This window comes from Ostrea edulis, chromosome 3 (genome assembly GCF_947568905.1).
Source record: "Ostrea edulis chromosome 3, xbOstEdul1.1, whole genome shotgun sequence".
NCBI classification, from domain to species: Eukaryota; Metazoa; Mollusca; class Bivalvia; order Ostreida; family Ostreidae; genus Ostrea; species Ostrea edulis.
In genome coordinates, this window is record NC_079166.1 from 25,711,014 (window position 1) to 25,726,458 (window position 15,445).

A 15,445-nucleotide genomic window follows, 5' to 3' on the forward strand; every position below is an offset into this window, starting at 1 on the left:
TTAGGGCAGTTATGTTTATTTTGGAATTCATTGCTATTTCCGTGAAGATAACGAACAATGGTCAATTTCATAACTACTATAAAATAGAGAGTTGGGCAAACACGGACCCCTGGTTATACCAGAGGTGGGATCATGCGACTAGGAGAAGCAAGCATTCCTGGTCGAACGGTCACACCTGCTATGAGCACTATATCTTGATCAGGTAAACTGAGTTATCCGTAGTCAAAACCAGTGTGCCAAGTACGGTCTAACAATCGGTTTGAAACACTTCAAACAGCATATATATATATATATATATATATATATATATATATATATATATATATAAATATATATATAATAACTTTTATTTGTAAAGCATCCATAATCCGTAATGATAAAGGTGAAAATAACGAAGAATGAATTCTCATAAATCCTATATAGAATACAAAGAGAGTAGGACAAACACTTAAACATGAAACTCAGATGCTTAGAAGGAGTAATTACCCCCTGTTGAGATATTGTATCTCGAAAAACTACATATTAATCCAATATCCATAACATTATATCATAATCAATAATTCTTTTTTCTTTCTCAGAAAAAAACCCAGAAGTTAAAATTCATCACGAAAGTAAGTATATCAACCTTATTTAAAATGCATGTTTTCTACGATTCAATGCACTGCTGTTTTTTTCCCATTACATGTGCAAGCTTTTATGACCTTCATATTGCTCTCTGGATTGGAACTACATACACATGTAAATCAGATAAACACAACAAACAAAGAGAAACAGTCGTTTCTCGCTGGTTAATATGTTTTCAATCATTAATGTCATTCAGTTGTCAGTTTTTTTTTCAATTGATTTATTATGTCATTTGATGTATTGTGTTTGCAGTATAATCAATATACGAAACATCACGTATATATCTAGATCTAACAATTATTTACATTAGGTAAAATGTGTCATTCTTTAATTTAAATGATTTTGTTGTAAGGAATACATTTTTACAATACAGCGCGAGTTATTTTCTCTTCAATACAAGAAGCGCACAGAAAGTCATGGCGTCATCATAAGGAATATATATGTAGATAGAAAATTAACAATATTAGATTGTAAATGAAAGGTGAAGATAACGAACAGTGATCAATCTCATAACTCTTATAAGCAATACAAAATAGAGTGTTGGGCAAACACGGACCTTTGTGTATACCAGAGGTGGGATCCGGTGCCGAGGAGGAGTAAGCAGACCATGTCGACCGGTCGCACCCGCCAATAAGTGCAACTTCTGGAGTATTTCTAAGAATTAAGATCGATCGATTGTCGTGTGATGTCATAGGATTTTGCAAAAATCTCTATTGTATTAAACTTTGCACATGATAGAAGTATATCTTTCAGAAGAATTTTATTCACTGAATAAAATAAAATAATTAGCAAACTATTGAGTTATTGGCTGAAAATGTTCATATTTCCCATGGATAATTAATTATCTATCATTTAATTTTTTTTTAAAATGTTGTCATGGGCAATAACTCCTATGCTGGTGGTTCCTCTACACTTCGTATATCATAGGATACAATGCTTTCCCTAATATCCACAATTAATGTATACATGTTAATAAATAAGCAGTTTTCATTTTTCATAAATAGCTGACATTAAAAATTATCACTTTAACAAATTTTTGTCTATTTTTATTATTCTGTTTTACTAAAATCTATGATTTTCTGATCTTGACCTATACTTCTGTTTTTGCATGGCTGACATCTTAAAAAAGGTGGCAATATACACATTTTCTTTGGTTATTAATTAAATTAAACTATATTGAGTGGAAATCAATTCAGTTTATCCAATTTCAACCATTGATATTCATAGGTCACAGGAGGGTGGAACTACCTGAAATTATTTTCATACACGTATCCCTTCTGTGATTGTTTTTTCGCAGACAATGTAGGATCATGATCTTTCGATTGTTTGTTTGCAGTAAATCCCTTCAAGAATTGTTCACTCCATATACAGTTGGTGACGTCTTGATATGAGGTAAAAATTCATGACGGCATGTAAATCAAACAGACCAAATACGATAATAACACCACCTTCTCCAACCCTAACATTTGACGGAATTTACATTTTAAAAATTGTTCTTCAGAAAATGAAGCTAAACTTTGTTTCTATCATAGGTATAATACAACCTGTTAAAACTCAGCATGATTAACAATTTGATACGGGAATCTTTACTATATACTGCTTGTTAATACTATTTAGGTGAAGCTTAGGGCCGCAACGAGATGCAAAAATGCAGGTCATCGTTTTTTTTAAATCTTGGTCATATCTTTTACATAGTAAGAGGTAGACCTTTCAGATTTGTTATGTGTATTACTTTTGGCAAGCCCTTTCCATTGGTTTCAAAATATTTTGAACTGGTGACCTACTTTTAGAAATTTCTGATATAAGCCATATTTAGCATGTGCATTTCTTGTGAGATCTTTCCATTGGTACCAAATTTGTTGACCTTATGACCCTGACCTATTTTGAAAATTATCCCACCTCTGGTGTGTCCAGGGGTCCATGTTTGCCCAACTATCTATTTTGTATTGTTTATAGGAGTTATGAGATTGATCGCTGTTCGTTATCTTCATCTTTCACTTTACTAAAATGTTGTAATTCGGGGGCATCAGTGTTTCACAAACACATCTTGTTTGTCTCTGTAAACATTTAAATTGATAGATGCACGACATTCTGTGATTCATGTTAACGTCTGAATATGAATAGATTCCCACGCTTGAGCGATTTATCAATTTTAATTTAATAAAGCAATTTCACTTAGATGAATGAAAACATATTCCATGATGATAAATTGCAGAATAACTCATGCCATCACAAAAATGCAGCTTTAAAATAGTAATGTGGCAATTTGACAATGTCTATTTAAGAAATTTCAATTTTGAAAATACATAACGGTATGAATTACAACACTTTACGCCAGCATACTTCAAGAACCGCGTTAGCGTTTCATGAACGTATCCTGGCGTGAAACGTTTACATTTCACTTTCATTTCTGTCAGAATATTCCAAGCCTCTAAAATAGTCTTGCTATATTTACCAAGATTCATACGCAGATGATTCAAGAGACAGGTAAAGTTTTATCACACAGATTATATATATATATATATATATATATATATATATATATATATATATATATACTAAAAAAACATTAAAACACTTTTTGAAATATTTCAGCCGTTTCACCAGCCTTCATCAGTCGTGTTTATTAAAATGCATAGCAACTAAATTGAACAACGTATTATGACGTCATAATGTACATACATCTGAAAGGCAACATATATATATAGTTTGTAAAAAAGAATTCAGTATTTCATACAGTAAATACACCCAATAATAAAAGTCAATAAACACAAAACTCGAATAACATTTCACTGTTAGCGCTTTCTCCTTTAATGCCTTCTCAGGCAGTTATAAAATGAAATAATATTGCTAAGTAACGTCAACATATCACGACGTAAGTAATTGTCCTTTGTGACTTCATAATAAATTACACTGGTAGGGGTATAATACACACAATATTAGACAATACTTGGAAATTAATTACAGAGTTCAGTTCAATGTAGTTTCAATTTTACACAGTTATTTTCTATCAAGTTTGGGATTAAACAATTTTATAAAGTATTCCTCCTTTGTAACTCTGAAAATCTCGCAGTCATTATACATTTTATACAATGGAAATATGTTGAAATCTCCATGACCACAAATGGCAAAATGTTCTGAACATGGTGAATTTCTGATACTTGGATCGCGAATTTGCTGCTTGTGGACGCGCACACGGCGTTCAGTTTATTGGTTTGTTCGATGTAGTTTTCATTACAGGTAGGGCAGGTCATATTACGTTTTCGGATTTGCATATCATGTCAGAATTTGGTGTTAATTTTTTGCCGCATTTAAGAATATTTTCATTGCCTTCCTCTAGATGATTACATGTACCGCAACGTGAATCCCCACATTTTTGCACTGATTTGGAATTTTCCGTAGTAAATCGGGTGGACGTTAGAAATCTCTTCAGATTAGGAGCCTGTTTTCTGCTGTTTTTTATTTGAGATTCTTTTATCAGGTTTTTGATATTTTGGGATTGTTCTAATATAGGAAAAAATCTTCTAGCTGTTCCAAAAATATTTTGGTTGCGGGGGTTATGCGTAATTACAAAAGGAATATCGTTGTTTACAACGCCTCCGATTTACCAAGGGGTCCGTATTTGTCTAGCTCTTGATTATATATTTTTATTATAGGAGTTATGAGATTCACAGATTGATCACCGTTCGTTGATTTCACTTTTTTACCCAACTTGTAGACTGATTTGTATTAACGGAAAACGTTACCCTTAGAGATTAAATTATCAATACAGTTCATTGTAATGTACATTTGTGTATGCATCTTGTATGATATATCTTTTGAAATTGGAAGATGTATATCTGTTCCTATCAATTGATGAGTATAGCAACGGAGGTGGTATGATTGAGAAATACAAAGATGTATTTGTGGTTATAAAAACAAGGATGCCAACGGTAGAATTCGGTCCACGTACCTCTATCTTACTGGTCTGCGTATAGGATCATCGCGTTACCGAAGAATTGACCAGTATTGGGAAAATTGCAAGTTAAAGGTCATTTGTGAAACTTATGTATTTAAGGAATGACTTTAATTCTGGGGCAAGTTATACGAGTATAATCTGGTTTGGGTCAAACTAGGTTATACTCGTATAACTTGCCCCAGAATTAAAGTCATGCCTTATAATTTAATGCAGGAGACTAAGATACTAACCTTCGTTTCTCAAAATGTACATAAACTCGGAAAAATACAAGTCAACTGAGCCGCGCAATGATTCACTTTGCAACAACGACGAAGCGTCTACATGTAGCTGTAAAGGTCGCCATCTAAACTCGTTGTCAATTTATCTTAGTTCAACAGAGCATAGCCTATTTATTAAATTATTGTATCGAAGGTGTCTGTCATGACAGAAAATATATGCAGACTATGCATGCAATGCGTATTTCGCTGCTCTTTAGATATCGACTTTGATGTCGCTCATCTCCGACAGATTGAGAAAATACGGGAAATTGCATTGTTTACGCTTAGATCTACCCAAAGTAAGTCTTCAAATATCAGAAAATGCAATAATTTGCGGCTTTTTATTCTGTGAAAATTTCTATTACATGAAAACTTACCCCTGCATGTAATGTTGTCAATAATAGTAAATCTAAAACAACAAAACATGTAAGCAAGTGACAAATCACGATCCATATGTCAATGTGACTGACGTCATGTGGTAAAATGTGACGTATGGCTTTTTTGTTTGCTTTGTTGAAAGGCGGATCAGCAATGAAACACCCCCTTTCCCCAGAGAGAAATGTATTTGAAATGAACAAGACAATGCTTACTTGGTAAATCATTAATTCGAATATAAAATCTTTGTTTTAACCTATTTTAGAATATTCGATCATCATACATAGAAAAATGATTGACAAAAGTGATTAGTGTACAAGTACATGCTAATTGAGAACGAAAAAACAGTATGTGTATCAAACCGAAGTATCTTAATGTACAGTTGACTTACTATTCCATAGCAGGTTGAAAGCAGTGCTGCGATGTTTTAGAGAAAAAAAAATCTGGCTTTTGGTTGTCAAGGGGGTGTGTTCCCATACCAAACCAGGTTATACAAAATAACCTGCGTTCCTCAATTGAAATTTGACCAATCAGAGACAAGGATACAATGATAATTAAATTATTTTTTGTTTAACGATATCAACATGTGTAAAATGCAATCACTACACAAGCCAAATTATGTCTATGAGTTCATACTACAACCTTGTTTTAAGTACCTGTATATGAGCATATAAAGAATAAGGAGCAGAATATGTGAATGCGATATATGAGGATGAAATGAATGCTAATTAAATGACACTTATCTATTTACCCGGCAATGATAAGGTTTCCGCTTTAAGAATAAAATCACATGAGTAATTTTGAAATGTCCCTGTTTGCAGAGGGATGTATTTTAATATATTTCCATTTGCCAATGTGTTTCTTTGCATGACAACACTTACGATATTGACATTCAAGTTTTAATATTTACGTTCACTGAATCTGTTCTCTTATATTTCTTTTAAATGGCATTGCTTTCATCGTGCTATAAATATGTTTGTTGCAAACTAGTTCGATCCGGTTTTCTAGTACCACCTGTCTGCAGAATTATTACCAAATATGGAGTGTCATCAAGGTCAAATGGTAAATTGACCGTTCCATTTAACGAGCCAAATGGATCAATAATATGATATTTTAGATCTTATTTAGCTTATAATTTTCATTTAAGGTTTCTGCTAAAACTAGAAATTTGACAATTTTGTATCTATGTCAACACGCGAAATGGTGCGTTTTTCACGTTGATATTGTTTGACGTCACTGCTCCGTCATGGTTTGGGGAATGAAACTTCGCCTGTCGCTTGAAATTTCTATTCTAAGCTTATTTTCGATTCATAAAAACGTAAACTCAAATTCATATGATAACTTTGATATTGTAAACTAAAATATAGGTATATTTACTTTATGATGATGATAAACTGTTGTTTCCGGGCAACAGCTATCGCGGTTATGAGCGAGGTTGGTTTCAAGGCTCGAAAAATTATGCTCAGATCAGTCTTTTTTAAAATACTACAACAGAAATCTCTCAAGTAAACACAAATTCTCTGTTGCACAACCTAGAGGTAAACAACCTACCTACACTAAAATCTGTTAGCCAATATGATTATGTTTCCCTCAAAAACTTGAAAAAATCTTACCAAGAGCTGAACATCTATACTGCGTCAATTGTCTCAGATACTCTGAAATTTTGTAGAAATCTGTGTAGATGTGATCAGTCAACACGGGATGCTTACTCCTCCTAAGCACCTGCTCCCACCTCTGGTGTGTCCAGGGGACCGTGCTTGCCCAATTATCTATTTTGTATTGCTTATAGGATAGTTTTTGTGCTTATATATATATATATATATATATATATATATATATATATATATATACTAAAATGACCTTCGAGTCGGCCAAAAATGAATTATAAAATTTTCGGGACGACCTGCCCTTCCTCGGGACGATAACATATTTACGTAGGAAAGCAAAATAATAGAAAAAGAAGCTACCACTAGAACTAAACTACAGAAGCTGATAACAAAGAAAACTTCATAGAGTGCTGTATATGACAATAGAACATTCTGTTCTTATTGAGCGGCAAGGTTGAACCGAACTAAGAAGTCTTATATATATATATATATATATATATATATATATATATATATATATCTATATATATATATATATAAAGGTTTTTGTGTAACTTAGACAAAGAATTTTGATTATAATGATTATGTTGATATTTACAGTAAAGACCATCAGACTGCCAATTCAAGAAGGAACAACGACAGATATTCACTGTGCGTATCTTTTTTTAAACAAGTCAAAAATATCTATTTTGCCTCTCATTTTCTTATTCAAGCATAATATTATATATAAAAAGCAAATATTTGACATTTTATTTTACGTCTCTTCCAACGCTATGCAGTTATTCGAATTCTACTTTTACAGCATTCATTTACTTTTATATGTACAGCATTCATAGTGAAAAAGTCGAGAGAGGACAGATCAGAGGAAATCATTGGTAAGATTTAAAGTAGCCAGTAACATTCCAATAAGCTCTCTATGTAGAGACACGTTTCTGAAGAAACAGTACGAAACAAATAAATGGACAAAATTCATGCGGTTTTCTTAGCAAATAATTCAAAGAACAGGGTACGTTTTTGGCAGAAATATGCCGCGTTTTTAAATTCCACAAAACTTTACTGGGTTAGAAGCCTAGTAGAATCTGCTCAATTTAATGGTATATAATTTATTTGTATATATTCAGAATAACAACTAAAACTTCTACGCTGAAAACAGTGGCCATACAATGTACAGTTGTATGTATACAAATCGTCATTTATTTGTAACGCGACGTCAAAATATGTACCGGGACGGCAGTAGTTGTCATTTTAAAATTGTAAAATAGATTTACTACCTTCGTTATGTATTTGGCATTGAGAAAAATTATTTTGAAAAACGAACATGAAGTAGATCATAGAAATTCACGAAAATAATTTATACAACATTGCTTAATGCGGATTTTGTTGAAAAGCATGGTTTATCTTGAAGGTAAAAAGAAAAAAAAAAAAACAAAAAAAAACAACAAAAACAACAAAAACATAGCGTACTCAATAGTGAGCTTTTGGCGACGTTTTTTTGTTTATCCCAAGCTAATTAAGGTTGAAAAATTACCACTATAGATTGCACAATTATTTCTATATTCCTTTTAGAGAAGTGGACAGGCATAGCCAACATCCTGAAGGTAGCCTATGCCTGCCCACTTTTCTAAAAAGAATATTATCAATAGTGCATATTTTTTCTTTCGAACTGATGACCTCATAAAAATCGTATTTTGATATCTCTTGTATATATTATATAAACATAATTGAAACACATTTTATTGGAGTTTGCATTTTCTTTTTCTCATAAGCGAACACGCACGTGTGACTTTGTTAATAAATGAGAAACAAATCGTCAGGTGTAGCTGGGAGAGATTTGATCAGAGTAACGTTATCAAAATAATTTATTTAAAGTAAAGAATGCATAAATTGCTGCGACGTATTTACTCAAAAAATATCCGAGTTTATTAAATGTATCATTCATATACAAGTATCAAACAAAGCGAATTAATGAGATTTTCATCAACAAAAACAATGAAAAGTAATATGGAACAAATTCACAAAGAATGCATGTCATTCTTTTGTTCCTCTTTCCTCGTCATTATCAGACACGAGCGACGTCCTCTAAATGCACAACCCAGTCACAAACGCCCAGCACGGGTTTCTGTTGGTGTCTTCCGTATGCCAAATCACCACTACGACAAAATAACCTACAACTCGCAATCCCACTTTGCAGTTGCAGTACCAGGATATTACAAAAATATTATTTGATTAGGCAGATACCGGTATTTCATTTAACTACTATGTGCGTACATACTATTACAGTGCATGGAGATAACGTTCAGTTACATACACACTTGATGAACAGCAAGTAGTACTAATCAGGCACGTATCATCGTTTTTCAAAGTGTGTATGTGGGGGCGGGCGGAAGAAGAGTTGGTGGAATTTGGAATTTTAAAAGTCTTGACAAGCTTTAGTCCACGTATAAACAAACCATAACGGATAAACTCAAAATACCGTAGTTGAAAAATCGTCAATTTTCTCGGCCGCATACGGCCAATATCGTACCTTGTTCTTTGAAAACTTCAAGATGATTTGAAATATTTCCAGGATAAATACTAGTATTTAACTTTACTGTCTTTATGAAAAAATGTGAAGTTTATCAGTTTCAAAACTTAAATGCACATGGTAGTAGTAAAGATCTTATATGCATATGGAATATATCGAGAACCGTATGGGTGAAAGAGCCATTGGGCTGTTGAATACTGATATTCTCTCTCTCCCTCTCCCTCTCTCTCTCTCTCTCTCTCTCTCTCTCTCTATCTCTCATTAGTGACAAAACAGTAGCTCTCTGAAAGAATGGGATAGGCCAAGATAGTGTAGTGTTCGAAACATGAATAAATTCCATTTGCAAATAAGCGTTGAGGGTGCAAATGAATTGACAACAAAACGTATTGTCCCTTTTATAACACATATTACCGCCTTCAAAGCGAAGTTCTAAATAATGGATCTGCTTTGTTCTTCCTTAGAAAGTTTATGATTAGAAATTAGCGTCCAACCAACGTCTATGTCAGGATATCCATAATCAATGCTTTGGATTCAGAGAAAAAATGTAACAAAGATTTCAGACAATGCCAAGAAAGCTACGGTTAGAGATATCACCAAGATATACATAACCTAGACCTTATGAAATATAAATTATAATAGAATGTCAAGGATTATCATAGAAATCACCTCTGCAGGAATTACGACCTGTATACCAGACTTTCAATGTGTGTATATTGAAAACAAAATCAATATATGCACCCAGGGGTGCATGAGCCGAGTTGCATGGGATACATTGTAAAGTCAGGAATGATGTGGCATATTTATAATTGTGAAGAACTAATTTCAGTTTTAAACTTTTCGAGTCACTGTCCAGAAACCATATTTGTCTGAAGTTTTCAATCTATTTTTGATCACTGTGACCTTGACCTTTGATTTTTTTCCCTCCAAAATCAATAGGGACCTTGCTTGTCTGGTATCCAACAATATATCCAAGTTTCATTTGATTCAAATTAAAAATTTTCGAGTTATCCTCCGGAAACCAACTTTTTTTTTAATTTTAAATCTATTTTCGGTCACTGTGACCTTGACCTTTGACTTATTTTCTCCAAAATCAATAGGGGTCTTTCTTATCTTGTTCATAACAATATCTTTAAGAATCATTTGATTTGAATTTAAACTTTCTGAGTTATCATCCGGAAACCAAATTTTTCTGAAATTTTCATTCTATATTCGGTCACTGTGACCTTGACCATTGACCTTTTTTTGCTCCAAAATCAATAGGAGTCTTCCTTACCTGCTACCCAACAATATATCAAAATTTCATTTGATTCGGATTTAAAGTTTCTGAATTATCATCCGGAAACCAAATATTTCTGAAATTTTCATTCTATATTCGGTCACTGTGACCTTGACCTTTGATCTTTTTTTCTCCACAATCAATGGGAGTGTTCCTTACCTTGTACCCAACAATATATCAAAGTTTTATTTGCTTCGGATTTAAACTTTCTGAGTTATCATCCGGAAACCAAATATTTCTGAAATTTTAATTCTATATTCGGTCACTGTGACCTTGACCTTTGACCTTTTTTCTCCAAAATCAATAGGGGTCTTCCTTACCTAGTACCCAACAATATATCAAAGTTTAATTTGATTAGATTGTAAACTTTTCGAGTTATCATCCGGAAACCAATTGTTGACGCCCAACCGCCCGCCGCATCACCAAACCAATAGCCGGGTTCAACTTAGTTGCAACTCGGCTAAAAAATATGCAATGGTTTTTGATGTATTGATGTAATTGATTTTAATTTTGAAGAAATGATAATTGACTACTGTTTCTGATGACCAATTTTGTCTTTTCACAGAGACGACCAACAGATACCTTAAATACTACACGACTTTTAACAAGTACTTTGTTGAAACTGAGATGTTCAAAGCTGCTAAAGCGTGTTTGGATAGAAATAGTGTCGTAATTATGACGGGTCCACCGGGATCTGGGAAAACCATTGCCGCCATACATTTGTTATTTGAAGCTAGGGAAAACAAGCAAGTTTTGCTCAAAATACTATCTTGGAAAGATTTCGTTTTGGTGGATCAAACGAAAGTGACAACAGTCTTTATTGATAACATATTCAAGGAAACTGATAACGACGACCTAAAAAGTTGGTGGGATAAATTAGATGAAATATTTAATAAATTCATGAAAAATGAAACGGGGGGTTCTGGTAGAATATCTTCAAAAAAATTGCATCTCATTATTACTGCAAGAGAAAACGTTATAGAAAATGCTTGTACATTAATGAAAAGAACTACACCTGTATTTAACGGGGATTTTATCAAACATTCAAAAGACTTCCCCCTTACCAGTGAAGAAAAAGATGAAATATTTGGAAAGCAAATTGAATTTGCGATGAAAGAGAAACATGTGGCAGCACCAACTGGCGATACCGAGAAATTCAGGAAAGATATGAAAGATGCAAAAGGACCTATAGGATTTCCTCTTTGTGCCCATTTATATGCTTGTAAAGAAGATTACAGGCAGGGAGGAGCAAAATTCTTTTCTCATCCCATCGAATTTTTGAAGATTCAGATAAAAGAGGAAGTTCGTCAAGACGAAACGCCAAAAACCAAAACTTTATTTTTTGTTATTTTCCTGTTCGAATGGCATTTAAAAATGCAAGTTCCAGGTGCAAAACTGAATTTAGGAAGTGAGGTTGCATGCAGAAGATTTGTAAGCGCAATGTCAGCAGATCTTTTGCTAATATTAGACCCCCTGGATTTCTAGGATCTAACCCGTTGTGCACAAAAGCTTTCAGGTGTGTTTTTTAAGGACGTTGGCTGGGGAGGATTTAAATACGTACACGACAGTGTTTTCGATGCAGTAGGAACTTACTTCTGTGATACGTTCTTTGAAAAGGCCGTCCGCTTCTTTCCGTTCGATATAATTCAAGCCCAGGATTATAGTTCTTTAGACAAGCAACAAAACCACAAACTTGCCACGCGGTTCTTGTGCGAAGCTCTGAATCGAAGACTTTCGAAAGTGTTTGGTTGTAAAGTGTTTAAGAGAAAGATTTTTGTAGATTGCTTTTGTGAAGAGCTAGCGAGTAAGAGCGTTAAAGATATAACTAGCTTTTTCTCCCTACAAAATGACAGTTCCAGCGTCAGACTGCCAACTTTATTTTGGGCTAGTCTTAACAATCATGATTATTTAACGGATAGATTGTGTGATGTCATCCAAAAGCACGAAGAGATCAATACTGATTACCAGTTCTATCTGTCAATGTATGGAAAATGTTGTTCCAAAAATGAGACCTTAGTCACAAGACTAAATGGTATGCTCGTCAACAATATGGACGAAATAAAGAAGCGAGTGGTCGGCTTTGAAGATGATGACCACAATACTATTTTACATATTCTAGTAATGTCGGACAGATCAGACCACCATGTAGCAGATGCAGTGGTGAAATTGGTAAAAGCAAAGGCAAATGTTAATGTCCGTAACGATTCAAACATGACGCCATTAATGTTAGCTGCCCGACACAAATCCGTTAGAACAACAGTTATCCATAGGCTCGTTGATATTAAAGCAGCAGTGAAATACAAGGACACCCATGGATCAAACGTTTTTCATCATTGCTTAAAATCAGACAACAATGATGAAATATGTGCGCGAAATTTGGGAATTCTTTTAAGTGGTAAGAGGGGTAAAAACATACTAAATACCGACGATAATGATGGAGAATCAGCCTTAAACATCGCCGCGAAGCAGCAAAAATACAGCCGAATATTAAGTATATTAATGCTTCTCGAATGCAAAGATATCAATACGTCAACTCTAAATTTGGACGGTTGTTCTCCCATTTATAATGTTGTGAAGCAATTAAAAGGAAACTCCCCACTTGTTGAATTGGAGTGCTGTGCAAGAGTGATTATTCTAACTTTGTACGGAGTTGATCCGAAGAAGGTTGCAGACGACCAAACGGGTGCAATGGATATATGCTGTGCGGAATATATGAATGTTAGGAAAGTTTTAAAAAATCCAGATAGCAAAGAAATCATGGAATCAGCCCTCGATGACTTGCTCCAAAACGTCGTTAAAAAAGAAAAGGACACTGTGACAGTGGAATTACCGAATCTTTCAGACACCTTTACAGAAGGTATTAAGGAACGTATTAAACAGGCAGTTCAGCTTTTGGCAACTGTTGAATTCAAGTTGCCGAGGTAAACACACCATTGATTTTAATTAAGAACAGATACTTGGTCAAATCAGTTAACTGGATTAATCTACTATTGTATTGTATGTGTATTGCAGAGCATTGTTTTTCTGATTAATCAAATGAATTTTGTTGTAATGTTATTGCTTCTTTGTAACACTGATAGCATAAAGTTTGAGTTATTATTTTGAAAATAAAATTAGTCTATTGAAATTGTATCAGACAATTCGTATCAGAATTGTAGAAAATTCTGGTAGATGATAAAGTTTGCTTATCATTGTCCATACTGTGATTTTGTATTTATGTGGACATAGGTACCTGATCCCACCTCTGGTGTGTCCAGGGGTCCGTGTTTGCTGAACTCTCTATTTTGTATCGCTGATAAGAGTTATGAGATCGCTGTTCGTTATCTTCAACTTCAAATGGTTTTTCTATGCCTAATAAAAGTCAAAGTCATTTATAAAGACGGGAGTCAAACTAGCAACGATTGAAATTGTTCGGTGACGTAGTGTATAACAGACTATACTACCAATTAGTATACCGTTCTTTACACATTAATGTTTACCAGATCAAGATGTATGACTCATGGCGGGTGTGGCCAGTCGACAGGGGATGCTTACTCCTCGTACGCACCTGATCCCACCTCTGGTATCAAGGGCTTTGTGTCTTTCTCTGAAGTTTGTGTTCTTTATGGGATTTATGAGATTGATTACTGTTCGTTATCTTTACTTGTTCATCATGATGTGTTCACGAATATACATCTATTTGCACAGAGTTATTTCTGTACATATAACAACCTTTGTATTTACTTTATACTTAAATATTTTCCTCAGCATAACGAATTTTTAAGTTTATGAAATAAACATGTGTTTCGGAAAATCAGACATTATAACTTTACGATAAAATTGGGGATGTAAGGTGAAGATAACGAACAGTGATCAATTTCATAACTCCAATAAGCAATTCAAAAAAGAGTTGGTCAAACACGGACCCATGGATATAACAGAGGTGAGATCAGGTGCCTCTGAGGAATAAGCATCCCCTGTCGACCGATCACAACCGCCGTGAGCAGTAATCCCTGGTCAAAATCAGGGTGTCAAGAGTGGCTTAACAATAGGTATGAAACGCGTCAAAAGCATTTGACCCAATGAGAGGTTGTATTGGTAAACTAAATGATCATAGGGGTCATATAATTAGTGAAACGCTGACTTTACACAGACGGTTGAAACCCCTGTACCATCAACTTGTTTGTCAGTAGCCTGCCTTGAGTTAAAATCTGATTACATGCAGAACAAGCTCTTGCGTATAGAATCAGTTGAGAGATATTAACACGTGCAGGTGATAATGGAATGTTACTACATAGATACGGGAAATTGACGATGGAGAAGTTGAAATCATCCCATTTATCATAAAGATGAATTGTTAGCTTGCGGTTCATATTTATTTTAAATAAATACCAATTTTTAATAAAATATATCACGTGAGGATTCTGGTTGAATTAGTTCACCATCACCCTTGCTTGCTTGTCGTAAGAGGCCACTTACGGGGCGGTCCTTCGGATGAGACCACAAAAACCGAGACGTCGTGTCTCAGCAGGTGTGACACGATAAACACGATAAACACTCCTTCCTGTTCAAAGAACGTAAGCGCCGAGGATAGACGTAAATTATGCAGCCCTTCAACGGCAATTGTGACATCTTAATATGAGTAAATATTCCCGAGAGGGACGCTAAACAGTTAAAAACCAACCATGAATGAAAATATTTATGTACGAAGCAGGTGTGGAGAAATTTGTGTTATCTTTTATTTTGAGTTCACAAGGATATATCGAATCGACATGCGAATGAAAATGATTATTGTTAACAGGTAAAATGTCATTCACATACTAGTATCTAAATGTCGAGTTGAAG